Source organism: Gorilla gorilla, chromosome 8, assembly GCF_029281585.2.
Source record: "Gorilla gorilla gorilla isolate KB3781 chromosome 8, NHGRI_mGorGor1-v2.1_pri, whole genome shotgun sequence".
Lineage (NCBI taxonomy): Eukaryota > Metazoa > Chordata > Mammalia > Primates > Hominidae > Gorilla > Gorilla gorilla.
Window position 1 is genome coordinate 71854735 of NC_073232.2, and position 14070 is coordinate 71868804.

General features: G+C 43.8%; 1 pseudogene; it reads left to right on the top strand.

Annotated features, from left to right (window-relative positions):
* The first annotated feature begins 2560 nt into the window (after positions 1 to 2560).
* Positions 2561 to 2993, top strand: LOC101153759 (coiled-coil-helix-coiled-coil-helix domain-containing protein 2-like; annotated as a pseudogene).
* Positions 2994 to 14070: the final 11077 nt, after the last annotated feature.

Below are 14070 nucleotides of genomic sequence, written 5' to 3' on the forward strand. Positions count from 1 at the left end.
GGTTAGGGTCTCCCCAGCCGAGCTGGTCTCAGCAATGGGGAGTTCACGGTTTCAATCACTACCAGCTAAAACTTACAAAGAGACAGGCTCTGTGCTAAATGCTTAACTTCCTCACTTCTTCAGCCAGTTGGCAATGTGAAGGGGATGGTGTAATCTGTCCCCATTTTTCAGATGAACTCAAGGCCAAGTGGAGATGTGGTGCTCCAGCCAGTGGGTGGCACCAAGGCTGGCAAGAGGCTGGGCCAGGATGAAGTTTGGACCTTTCCCTGCAGGCAATGGGAAGCCTTGGAAGGTTTTACACAGGATAAGACAGGAACAGGCCTTTTTCTGAAAAGATCACCCTTGGGGGGCCTGGGGTAGTGAGAACTTTAAGGGAAGGGACTCACAGCCAGAAAGGTAAGGAGCACATTGTGAGCACATCCAGTGACCCAGTGAGTACCCTTCCACGGGCTCATCCTAAAGAGATAATCAGCCTAGTGTCCAAAGGTATGTGTGTGTGAGAACACCAATTAACAAGGACTATAGTTGTGCACCATCACCCCCAGCTAATTTTTTTATTTTTTTGAGACAGAGTCTCACTCCATCACCCAGGCTGGAGTGCAGTGACCAAGCCAAGGATTCGCCATCAGACTGTACCTGTCTTACCTGTACAAACTAGATAAATTCCTCTCTTCTCTAGGTCTCAAAATATATTGAGGTTCCTGTGCCTGTCAGAAACTGATATCCTTTTTTTTTTTTTTTTTAATTGGAGTCTCGCTCTGTCACCCAGGCTGGAGTGCAGTGGTGCAATCTCAGCTCACTGCAACCTCTGCCTCCCGGGTTCAAGCAATTCTATGACTCAGCCTGCAGAGTAGCTGGGATTACGGGTTCCTGCCACCATGCTTGGCTAATTTTTTTGTATTTTTAGTAGAGACAGGGTTTCACCATCTTGGCCAGGCTGGTCTTAAACTGCTGACCTTGTGATCCACCTGCCTCAGCCTCTGAAAGTGCTGGGATTACAAGCATGAGCCACCATATGTAGCCAGAAACTGATATTCTTTTCTTACCACAAGGTCAGGAACTTTGTAAGGGAACTGTGTAGACAAGGTACCAGGCCAGTCATTCCCCATGTCTATCGGCTTTATAAGTCAACTTCAGTTATTTAAAGCAGTCTGGTCATATCAGAAAATATGTCATTCCAGTCAAATGGTGGTTTAAAAAAGAAAACAGTGTCTCCACTTGCGTCCTGTTTAAAAAAAATGGATTCTTACTGAGCTTATGCAAATAACTATATTGCCAAAATGTAAGAATACACACAAATAGTTTCTGAATTCTGGAGAAATCAGGTAGAGAGAAAGGTAAATGTCTCAATCTGCTCCCAAAAGTATATTTTAGGCTGGGTGCAGTGGCTCATGCCTGTAATCCCAGCACTTTGGGAAGTCAAGGAGGGCAGATCACTTGAGGTCAGGAGTTCGAGACCAGCCTGGCCAACATGGTGAAACCCCTCTGATAAAAATACAAAAATTAGCTGGGCATGGCGGCAGTCACCTGTAATGCCAGCTACTTGGGAGGCTGAGGCAGGAGAATCACTTGAACCCAGGAGGCAGAGGTTGCAGTGAGCCGAGATCACACCATTGTACTCCAGCCTGGGCAACAAGAGCAAAACTCTGTTTCAAAAAAAAAAAAACAGTATATTTTACCCAATTTCTGTGACTTACAAGTAGCTCAAAAGAAATAAAGTTTTCTTGATTCCGCAAAACAAAACATGAAAAGAATCAGCAATGTTTCAAACAAATAGACATAAAAATCATTTCACTCCTCCATCAGTTCAGTCCCATGTAATTAATTCTTGTTCTGCTTGATGTTGAGTTAGTGATATGGTTTGAATCTGTGTCCCAAATCGCATGTCAAGTTGTAATCCCAGTGTTGGAGGTGGGGCCTGGTGGGAGGTGATTGGGTTGTGGGGACAGATTTCCCCTTTGGTGCTATTCTCATGAGAGTGAGTGAGTTCTCATGAGATCTGGTTGTTTAAAAGTGTGTAGCACCTCCTCTCTCTCTCTTCCTCCTGCTCTGGCCATGTAAGATAAGCCTGCTTCTCCTCTGCCATGATTGAAGGTTTCTTGAGGCCTCCCCAGCCATGCGTCCTGTACAGCCTGCAGAACCCTTGAGCCAATTAAACCTCTTTTCTTTATAAATTATACTTTCTTTCAGGTATTCTTTATAGCAGTGCAAGAATGGACTAACACAATTAGTGATATTCACGAACACACCAGTTTTTTATTAGTGTTCTGTAAGTTTTTACTTAGTCTAATGATATGATCTACAAAGTGGTCAGAAACCTCTATTCAAGAGTATAATTCCTGGTCCTTTCCATGAATATCCTTGAAGACATAACACTCTAGGATTTGCACAGAGCTAAAAGCTCTATGCAGAAAAGCATCAGATTAAAGCAATTCACTACATGTACCAAGATATATCACCTTTTTAGAAATCTCATACAATTTTGAAATAATATTCATAACATATTTATGGTGTTGGGCTCTTTGCAGGCTTTCACAGGCTGAGCCTCTGTGCAGCCATAATGATGCATGGAAGCCACATCATCACTTGCATGTCCCCTCCAGCCAGCCGGGCACCTGAGATGAGAACTGCACCCAATCCAGCACCAAAGCTCAGCCCCCAGCAGCAGCCCCACCCTCTGCAACTGGCTTTTATGCTGCTGCACCTTGGTAGCTAGCTCTGATGGCCCAAATGGCAACCACTGCAGCTGGCATTGCTGCAGGCTCTACTGTGGGGCACACACTGGGGGCTTTAGTGGAAGAAATAATGCTGAGCCTCCAAGGCCTGGCCTCACTTACCAAGAACCTCAGGGAACCCGGCCAGCGCGGCAGCAGCAGCCTTGCTTCTGAGATGAAACAGTTTTTGGAGCGTGGCCAGAACCAGGATGACATAAAGCTCTGTGAGGTCTCAATGAGGTGCTGAAACACTGCAGATTTGCAAATGGAATAGCCTAATCAAGAAGTCCAAACTGAAGAAATGAAAATGGCTCTCATGACCAAGTTAATTTAGCATAAAATATAATTGGCAGTAAAGGTATAAAGTATAAAACCATCAGTTAAAATTCTCCTCTGTCATTCATATCTTTCCTGCTTCAGAATTACAATGGAAGAGGGTGTTCTCAATGTGTAGAATTTCACCGAGATGGTATAGAATTTTGGGCTGGACAAATATTTCTGTGGTTTCCTTAAACGAGCTGTTGTAATTTTATTGTTTGAGCGTTAATTAGAATAAAGTGATTTTCTCACCACCCCCCACCCAAAACAAAATTAATATAGGCATGCTGGCTCACATCTGCAATCCTAGCACTTTGGGAGTTCAAAGCTGAGGACCTCTTGAGCCCATGAGTTTGAAACCAGCCTGAGCAACATGGTGAAACCCCATCTCTACAACAAATACAAAAAAATTAGCTGGGTGTGGTGGCATGAACCTGTGGTCCCAGCTACTTGGGAGGCTGATGTGGGAGGATCGCTTGAGCCCAATAGTCCAGGCTGCAGTGAGCCGTGACTGTGCCCCTGCACTCCAGCCTGGGTGACAGAGTGAGACTCTCAAAAAAAAAAAAAAAGCGTACATTCATGCAAATACAAATCAAAGAAAGTTAAACATTTCTTTCTTTTTCTTTTCTTATTTATTTTTTTTTTTTGACAGGGTCTCTCTCTGTCATCCACGCTGGAGTGGCAGTCACTGCTCACTGCAGCCTCCACCTCCCAAGCTCAAACCATCCTTCCACATCAGCCTCCCAAGTAGCTGGGACAACAAGCATCAGCCACCATACCCAGCTAATTTTTTAGTTTTTTGTAAAGACAGGGGTCTCACTATGTTGGCCAGGCTCTAAACATCATTTCTTATTTGTCATTGCTCCCGATATGATTCTAACGTACCAGACCTGGAACAGTGGGCTCACACCTATAATCCCAACACTTTGGGAGGCCAAGGTAGGAGGATCACTTGAGTCCAGGAGTTGGAGACCAGCCCGGGCAACATAGTGAGACCTCATCTCTACAAATAAAATAAAATAAAATAAAATACAAAAAATAAACAAAATTAGCCTGGTGTGGTGGTGCATGCCTGTAGTCTCAGCTACTAGAGAGACTGAGGTGGGAGGGTCGCTTGAGCTCAGGAGGCTGAGGCTGCAGTGAGCCAACATTGCACCACTGCACTCCAACCTGGGCAAGAAAAGGAGATCCTGTCTCAAAAGAAAAAGAGCCCTGAAAGAATTCACTGCCACCAGACCCATCTTACAAGAAATGTTCAAGTGACTTCTTCAGTCTGAAAAAAAAATCGCTAATGTGAAAAAAATGGAAGTATAAAACACACTAGTAAAATAAAATACATAGAAAAACCCGGAATGCTCTAATACTGTAATTGTGGCATACAATCCACCCACAATTTTACTATGGAGCCCAATAGGCATGAGACAGAAATTTAAAAATAATAATAATAAGTACTGCATTTATTCACTCCAAGAAAAGTGAATAAATGCGGTAATTAAAGGTGAAGTGAGAAACACAAGTTTTTCTCTGCTGCAGGCAAGGGTATAGACAGGTCGTGGTGACCTAGCCTGCAGAAATGAACTCCAGACACCCCCAAGCAAGGTTAAAAGAAGAAAAACAAATTCCTTTACTGTCTCTCCTGTATTGTACTATTAGTTATGACTATGTTTGCCAATGCTTGTATTTAGTAGGATTTGCAAAGTTCCTGTTTTTCTTTTGCTGCAGCTGCTAGCCACTAGCTATGCAAGGCCACAGGTTATTGCCAAGGTCAGCAGTTATGCTATGGATTACATGACTAGTCACTGTAAAACTCACTGCCTTTGTTTTGCTTTTGAATGCTGGCCTATATAAGCTAAACTCTGTTTTGTTCAATGCTTAGCTTTTTGGATGCGAATCCACTGAGCCGGTGCGTGCCTTAAATAAACATCCTCCTGTATTGCCCATTTTGATCTCTCTGGTCCTCAGTTTACCACAACATTTTGGCAAGCCAGCCAGGAGTGGAGATGACAGGCTTACTATCTCCTTTGCCTGTGGGGCTGGAGCCCTGGGTCAAGGGAAAACTGTGACCCCAGGCGTGGCTGGGACAACTTCAGCCCAGAGGGGAGATAGGCTCTCCTGTGACCCAGTGCCCCTTCCCAGCAGTGCAACAGAACCTGAGAGGGGCTACAGAAGGATTACCAGGAGCAGCATGCTTCAGGAACCACGGTAAGGTATTGGGGCCCAAGGCAGGACCTGTTCCATAAGGACAGAAGGGGAGCCTGATCACCTCCTGGGGTGTAACTCATAATCCGACCCAGAGAGGTAGGGAGCAGTGAGAGTGGCTCACCAATTTAGATTAAACTCACACCCCAACCAACACAGGATGCGAGAGTGGCTCACTAAGTTGGTTAGGAAAAGGAAATTGGAGGTGGTGAGAGTGACTCACTACCCTAAATAGGAACACAGGAACTGGGAGTGGGGAGGTGTGTGAAAGTGTGTGAAAGAGACAGTTTCAAAAGGAACCAATGTGGGGAGTGATGTGGGGAGTCATAAATCTCTTAGCGTGCACTGTGTGCTCCAAGCAAAGTGTGGGGCTGACCTGGACTAGTGGCAAGCTGCATGCAACTAATAGGAGCTGCCCCACAGCTCAGAGTTGTGGTGGGAATAAGAACCCCTCCAAAGCTAAGCGGCATCTGAAAACTCCCTCAAAAGGAGACAGTCTGGTCAGCCTGAGGCAAAAGGAACAGTGAGTGTACTGCGCCACAGAGGGAGGAATGGAAGGAAAGTCATCAAAACCCACTCCATTGGAGTGCAAGTTACAGACTTTTAAGAAAGATTTTGCAGGGGATTATGGAGTTAAGCTGACCCTCCAAAGGTTGAGAACTCTCTGTGAATTAGAATGGCCTCCTTTTGGTATTGGATGGCTGACCAAAGGAACTATAGACAGGGAAATAATTGGCCATGTATTTAAGGTGGTGACAGGGGTCGGAGGACAGCCTGGGCATCCAGATCAATTTCTTATATTGACTCATGGTTAAATATAGTACAAACAAGACTGGCCTGGATCCAGCCCTGTTTAGCAGCTTATCGGAAAACACTTGTGGCCTGAGCTGAGCCAAAAATGAAAGTAAGAGCAGCTTCGCTGGCAGACACAGAATTAAAGGGAAAGTCCCAGAGGAAGCAAAAGAAGCCAGTCTTGCAGGAGCTGCCAGAAGGAGCAGAGATTCTTCCTCCATGTGTTCCACGCTTTGCTGAGGCCAACAGCCCCCCAAGAACGAAATTCAGGAGCTAGCACACCCCAGGTTTCACCCCAAAGGGAAGGATCGGAGCCTCGAGAGGCCAGGGAAGGAAGTCAAGATAGTCAAGCAGGCCGTCTCAGATCTGACCATGCTCAAGCTATGCAAGTGCCTCTCAGGGAGACATGAGGACCCATTTATTGTGATGACCAAGGCCAAGTCCAGTGGGGAGCAGCGGACTTGCATCTATCAGCCCTTTTCAACCACTGATCTCTTAAACTGGAAACACCATATTCCCTCCTATATGGAGAATCCCCAAGCTCTTATAGATCTGATGCAGTCCATCCTTCTGACACACAATCTAACCTGGCCAAACTGCAGGCAGCTTCTTCTCACACTGTTTAACACTGAGGAACACAGGAGAGTAACCCAGGCAGCTCTCCACCGGCTTGAAGCCCATGCACCAGCAGGCACAGTGAATGCTCAGGCATACACTCCGGGCCAGTTCCCAGACCAAGATCCTAGCTGGGACCTGGAAGATGTGACCCAGCTTCAGCATTTGCAGAGGTACTAAGAGGCACTTCTGCAAGGGCTAAGGGATGATGGAAAAGAGGCAATCAATATAGGAAAGATCTCAGAGGTGCTTCAGGGAAGTGATGAGATCCCTAGCCAGTTTTATGAAAGACTCTGTGGGGTATACCAGCTTTTCACCCCATTTGTCCCTGAGGCTGTTGAACATCAGCATATGGTAAATACATCATTTATAGGACAGGCCCAGGGTGACATAAAGTGAAAGCTTCAGAAACTGGGAGGCTTCTCAGGCATGAATGCCACCCAGCTTATAGAAGTGGCCACTAAGGTGTATGTTAACCGTGACCAGGAGGCAAAGAAGGAAGCAGATCAGAGGCTTAAGAAAAAGGCCAATTTGTTGGCAGCAGCCCTTATAGAAAGAGAGATTAATAATGTGAGAGGACATGGACATGGACGTGGATGTGGAAGAGGTCTAGTTAGACGGGGATTCAAGAGCTGACCAAGGCTAGAGAAGGATCAATGTGCACAATGTAAAAAGAAGGAACACTAGAAGGATGAATGTCCAAAAGGCAATGAGGGAAATGGCCAAGGCTGTGAGACAAAGAGGCCATCAGCCAGGGGCTGCTGCACCCTAGAGGAACCGGATACTGATCTAATTGGGCTGGCAGGGGCTGAAGGATATGAGGACTAGGACAGACCAGGATCATTCTCATTGGGCCTCCAGGAGCTTATGGTCACATTAGAAGTTGGAGGACAATTGATGGACTTTATGGTAGATACTGGGGCTGAACACTCTGTAGTAACTCAACCCTTAGTGCCATTATCCAAGAACTATAAAACTATTGCAGGGGCTACTGGAGTCTCAGAGAAGAGGCCATTCTGCCAGTCAAGGAGGTGTGTTACAGGAGGATGAAAAGTTCAGCATGAATTCCTATAGCTCCTAAACCGTCCAGTTCCCTTGTTAGGGAGAGACCTACTTCAAAAACTGCACTCACAGGTTACTTTTGGCCCGCAGGAAGATATGACTTTAAATCTAAGTCACCCGAAGGCCATGGTGTTAATCTTTATCATCCCACAGGCTGAGGAGTGGAGACTTTATGGAAAGAAACTACAGGCACCAACGCAGCCTTGTACACAGTATGAAGAGAAATTATTTCAGTTAGTTAGAGAAATTCCTGGAGTTGGGCTGAAGACAATCCATCTGGGTTAGCTGTAAATCAGGCACCAGTAGTAATAGAATTAAAACCAGGAGCAACTCCTGTTTGGGTTCATCAGTACCCAGTTCCCCAAAAGGCTGTATGGGGCATCTGTAAACACTTAGAGTGGCTCTATAAACGTGGGATTTTAGTCCAATGCCAGTCGCCCTAAAATATTCCACTTTTACCAGTACAAAAGCTGCTGCCAGGACCAAGGTCTGATGAGTATAGACCAGTGCAGGACTTGTGTGTTGTGAACCGGGCCACAGTAACCATCCATCCAGTGGTACCCAACCTGTATACTTTAATAGGACTTATTCCAGCAAGTGCTACCTGGTTTACAGTCTTAGAATTAAAGGGTGCTTTCTTTTGTATCCACTTGGCACCAATTAGTCAGCCTATCTTTGCATTTCAATAGGACAAAGAAGCTACACAGTTCACCTGGACTAGGCTCCCACAAGGGTTTAAAAACTCTCCCACAATCTTTAGGGAAGCATTGGCTTCAGACCTTAAGGCCTATACCCCACCAAATGATAACTGCCCCTTGTTACAGTACTTGGATGACCTTCTTGTGGCAGCCCCAAACCGAGAGGACTGTTATCAGGGAAACCAGGACCTCTTCTATCTCCTGTAGAAAGCAGGTTACAAAGTATCTAAAAAGAAAGCCCAAATTTGCCATGAAGAGGTTAAATATCTAGGTTTCATAGTGAGCCACAGGGAATGCCGGCTTGGCTATGAGTGAAAGCAAGCCATTTGTGTGCTTCCAACCCCAACCACCCAACATCAAATAAGAGAATTTTTAGGGACAGCAGGATTCTGCCACATCTGGATTTGAAATTTCCCACTGATGGCTAAGCCGTTATATGAAGCCACAAAGGGGGGAGAAAAGGAGCCCCTCCTTTTGGAAACTAATCAGGAAATAGCAGTCAAACAGATCAAGGAAGCTTTAACTCAGGCTCCAGCCTTAGGACTACCAGACATAACTAAGCCTTTCTTTCTATATGTTCATGAATGAAAAGGAATGGCTGTAGGGGTTCTGATTCAAGTGATAGGGTCATGGCATCACCCAGTGGCATATTTATCCAAACAACTGGACTCCATGGTGCTGGGATTTCCTCCTTGCCTTAAGGCATTAGCCGCCACCATCTTGTTAACACAAGAAGCTAGCAAATTCATTTTAGGACAGCAGCTAACCGTCTGGGTGCCACATTCAGTTAGAACTTTGACGGATCAAAGAAGGCATCATTGGTTATCAAACCAGAGGATGACTCCGTACCACAGGCTTCTGTGTAAAAATGCTTACATTATTTTAGAAACAGTGAACACCCTAAACCTGGCTACTCTGCTCTCAGTTGAACCAGGAGCTCCCCTCCATGACTGTGTCAAAACAGTAGATGCAGGTATTCTCCAGTTGGAAAGCTCTTACAGACAGACCCCTCAGAGACCCAGATGTCAAGTACTTCACAGATGGGAGTAGTTTTGTGCTAGAAGGGGTTCAACATGCCAGGTATGCAGTGGTAACATTGAACTCAGTATTAGAGACTCAGCCTCTGCCTACTGGAACATCTGCTCATGCCGAGACCAACTCAGTCGTGGAGACCATAACCCAGCGGCACTAGAAGAATTAAAGATAAACACACAGAAACATAGAGTGTGGAGTGGGAAATCAGGGGGCTGACAGCCTTCAGAGCTGAGAGCCATGAACAGGGATTTACCCACATATTTATTGACAGTGACCCAATGATAAGCATTGTTTCTATAGATTATAGATTAACTAAAAGTATTTCTTATGAGAAACAAAGAGATGAGCCGAAACAAAGAGCTAAGCTCTGGCTAGTTATCTGCAGCAGGAACATGTCCTTAAGGCACAGAAAGCTCATGCTATTGTTTATGGTTTAGGAATGGCTTTAAGTGGTTTTCCACCCTGGGTGGGCCAGGTGTTCCTTGCCCTCATTGCAGTAAACCAACAACCTTCAGCATGGGCGTCATGACCATCAAGAATATGTCACAGGCCTGCAGAAATTTTGTTTATGGACAGTTTTGGGGCCAGTTTATGACCAGATTTGGGGGCCTGTTCCCAACATGTTACCCCTTTTTGTGTTTGCAAGACGATAAAAGCAAAGACGGCTTTATCACACTGAGCTACTTCTTGCAGGAGTCGGGAGCCACATCTGCAGACTATATAAAGACAACACAGATTAAAAGCACAATCATCACTGAAATCACAGAGCCTTCAAGTGTTTTTATCTATTTTAATGGGTTACTAGCTGCTAATCCGTCTGCAGCTCCTTCAAGCATTCCAGTTCCTGGCATTAAGGTCAGGTGTGCCTGGGATGCTTTAAATACTTGTTCTTTTAATTTTTCAACATCCAAAGACAAGTTTGTAGAGTGTTCTTCTGGATGCTTTTTTTAATTCTTTCCCAAATTTTTATGTTATTAAGAGCCATTAATAGTTTCCACAAATCCTTATGTTTAGCTCCTACAGTAGGCCATATCATTTGAGGTTGAGGTGCCACTATACCGCCATGTTTCCAGATAATAGGAACTCTTGCCGTACTTCTTACCATTTCTACCATCTGACCATTTTGTTTACACCAGCTGAACATAGTGTGGCCGTGGTATGCAGACTGAGAGGTGCAATTCAACCTAAACATCCCCTTAGGGGACCAATCAATAATGATTCCATAGGAATCATTGCGCAGCACCTCTGCCTGTTCTGCAAATGCAATGTTCCCAAACAAGTACATTCATTATTTCTGACCAGGTCCAATTCTGTTTACAAATAGGTTTTTGAGGGCGATATGCCTCAATTATAGGAGCAGATTTATTATGGTAAATACTGAGATCAGAAAGCATGTGTAACTGTGTCATAGAGTGATTACATCCAGGCATTATTGCCAGCCAAGATTGATAAATATGCCCAATAAGTATAATTGTTCTCTGTGTCAGCCCTTGCTAAAGGAATACTCATGGCAATGGTGATCACCGCTATCATAGCTATCATTAAATTACGCATTATGACTGGTTGTCACACTTTCCTCAGGTTCTCTTCCACCATCTGTGACAGCTTCTTGATCTGTCCCCAGGTAGGTGGCTGTGTTCGACAGATGTTGCTTGTGACAGTTGGGGTCCTCCTCGCATCAGTTTTGACATGGCTGCAACCGGGGGGTCCTGGAGATCCTCCCAGAATCTCTTCCTCAGCATCCGGATCATGATAAGATTTCAGGTGTCTTGATGGTATCCAAAGTGGCTGCTGGTTCTGTCCTAGAGAAACACAAGCATAACCTCTACCCCAAGTTATTATTTTACCTATTTCCCAACTTTTTGTTATCGGATCTCTTCACCAAACCAGTTGTCCTGCTTCTGCCTTTGCAGTTGGTTTCTGTAGATGCTGTTCAGCTGCCGATAGCATCTGGCCTTTAGGCAGGCTCAAAAAATTTAAAGTCAATAATGCTAGATTCAACTGCATATGGGGTGTCCTGTAGTCCCTGTTTCTCCCCTTTTGCTTTTTCAACTGCTGTTTCAGGGAGAGATTCATTATTTCTACTATGGCTTGTCCTTGAGAATTATATGGGATGCCAGTAATGTGCTTAATATTCCACATAGAGAAAAAATGTAGCTAGAGCTTGGCTAGTATAGCCTGAGGCATTATCTGTTCTAATAGAAGCTGGAATGCCCATCACTGCAAAACACTGCAAAGGTGACATTTAACACAGGCAGAAGACTCTCCTGATTGGCATATAGCCCAAAGTGAGAAAAGGTGTCCACACATACATGTACATAAGCTAGTCTCCCAAACGAGGGAACATGTGTGATGTCCATTTGCTAAAAAGAATTAGGTTCCAATCCTCGAGGATTAACTCCTCCTATAAAAGATGAGGAATGCACCATTTGGCAAGTGGGGCATCGCTGGATAATAGCTTTATCTTCTTTCCAGGTGATGCTGTATCTGTGTTTGAGACCAACGGCATTAACATGGGTTAAATTGTGAAAGTGCCTGGCATTAGATATTGCAGTAGCAACTAGGTGATCAGCCATTTGATTCCCTGCAGTCAAAGGTCCTGGAAGAGGTGTATGAGCCCTAATGTGAGTGATGTAAAAAGGGTGCATTCTACTCCTAACTGCTATTTGTAATTGGGTAAATAAAGTCATCAGTTGCTCATCTGTATGAAATCGCAACTGAGCATTTTCAATTAACTGTGTGGAATGAACCATGTATGAAGAATCAGAAATCACATTAATAGGCATATTAAAAGTAGTCAATACCTCAATTACAGCTACAAGCTCTGCTTTTTGAGCTGAAGTATAGGGCGTCTGGAAAACTTTACCTTTCAAGCCAGAATAAGAAGCTTTACCATTACTAGACCCTTCCGTAAAAACATTCTCAGCACCGTCAATTGGTTTAAATTTAGTTATTTTAGGCAGAATCCAATTAGTTAATTTCAAAAATTGAAACCGTTTCATTTTAGGAAAATGATTATTGAGAATACCCACAAAGTCAGCTAAATGGATTTGCCAAGTAAGACTATTTTATAAAAGCTTGCTGTATTTGTATCTTCGTGAGTGGGACAATAATTTTTCCAGGATCATATCCATGTAATTTAACAATCCAAGTTCTCCCATTTCCTATCATAGTAGCGATTTGATCCAAATAAGGAGTTAGAGTCTGTGAATTAGTATGTGGAAGAAAAAGCTATTCTACTAAGTCCTGCTCCTGGACAATAATACGGGTAGGTGAATGCTGAGTTGCAAAAATTAGCAAATCTAGAGTCTTCTCTGGGTCTATTCTATTTATTTGGGCTTTATGGACGTGCTTTTCAATTCGCTGTAACTCTGCCTCAGCCTCCTTTGTTAATTGTCAAGGGCTAGTGAGACTAGAATCTCCTCTAAGGATAGAAAATAGATTACTCATGGCACACGTAGGAATGCCTAAAGCATGTCGCATGCAATTACTGTCCCCTAGTAATTTTTGAAAGTCATTTAATGTTATCAGTTGATCCCTACGTATGGTTACTTTCTGTGGCACAATGGTAGTGTCATTTACTAAGGTACCCAAGTAGGAGTAGGGAGTAGTAGTCTGAATTTTGTCCTGAGCTATAATTAAACCAGTGCAAGAAATCCAGTTTTGCAAGTGATCATAACCTTGGAATAATATTTCTTAAGTGGGGGCAGCACAAAGTATATTGTCCATATAATGAATAATGTAACACTGTGAAAATGTTTTACCAGTAGATTCAATTGCTTGCCCTACATAAGTCTGGCAAATTGTTGGACTGTTTAACATGCCTTGTGGCAACACTTTCCAATGAAAATGCTTAGCAGGCTGCAGGTTGTTCACCGCAGGATTTGCAAATGCAAACCGTTCACAGTCTTGCTCAGCTAAGGGGATAGTAAAGAAACAGTCTTTTAAGTCTATGACTATTAAAGGTCAATTTTTCGGAATCATAGCAGGAGAAGGCAGTCCTGGCTGTAATGTCCCCATAGGTTGTATAACTGAATTAATGGCTCTTAAGACAGTTAACATTCTCCATTTACCTGATTTTTTCTTAATTATGAAAACTGGAGAATTCCAAGGGAAAATGTTGGAGCTACATGTCCTTTTTCTAATTGTTCAGTAACTAAGTCCTCTAAAGACTCCAGTTTATCTTTACTCGGGGGCCATTATTCTATCCAAATTGGCTTATCTGTTAACCATTTTAAAGGTATAGGTTCTGGAGGCTTAACAATGGCCACCATCAAAAATGATATCCTAAACCTTGGCAGGAACTTTGTCTTTCTGTGTGAAGCGGTTTCTTCAAAACTTGCAAATTTTTTTCTAGTCCCATACCAAGGACATACCCCATTTCATGCATCATATGTTGACTTTGAGGGCTATATAATTGCTCTGGAATTAGAACTTGCGCTCCCCATTGTTGTAATAAATCCCTTCCCTATAAATTTATAGGTAGAGAAGTTACGATTGGTTCAATAGTCCCAGGTTGTCCATCGGGCCCTTCATAATGCAAAATATAACTACTTTGATATATTTCAGGGGCTTTATCAACTCCAACCATGTTAAATTGAGCAGGTTGAATTGGCCACATGGACAGCCAGTGCTGT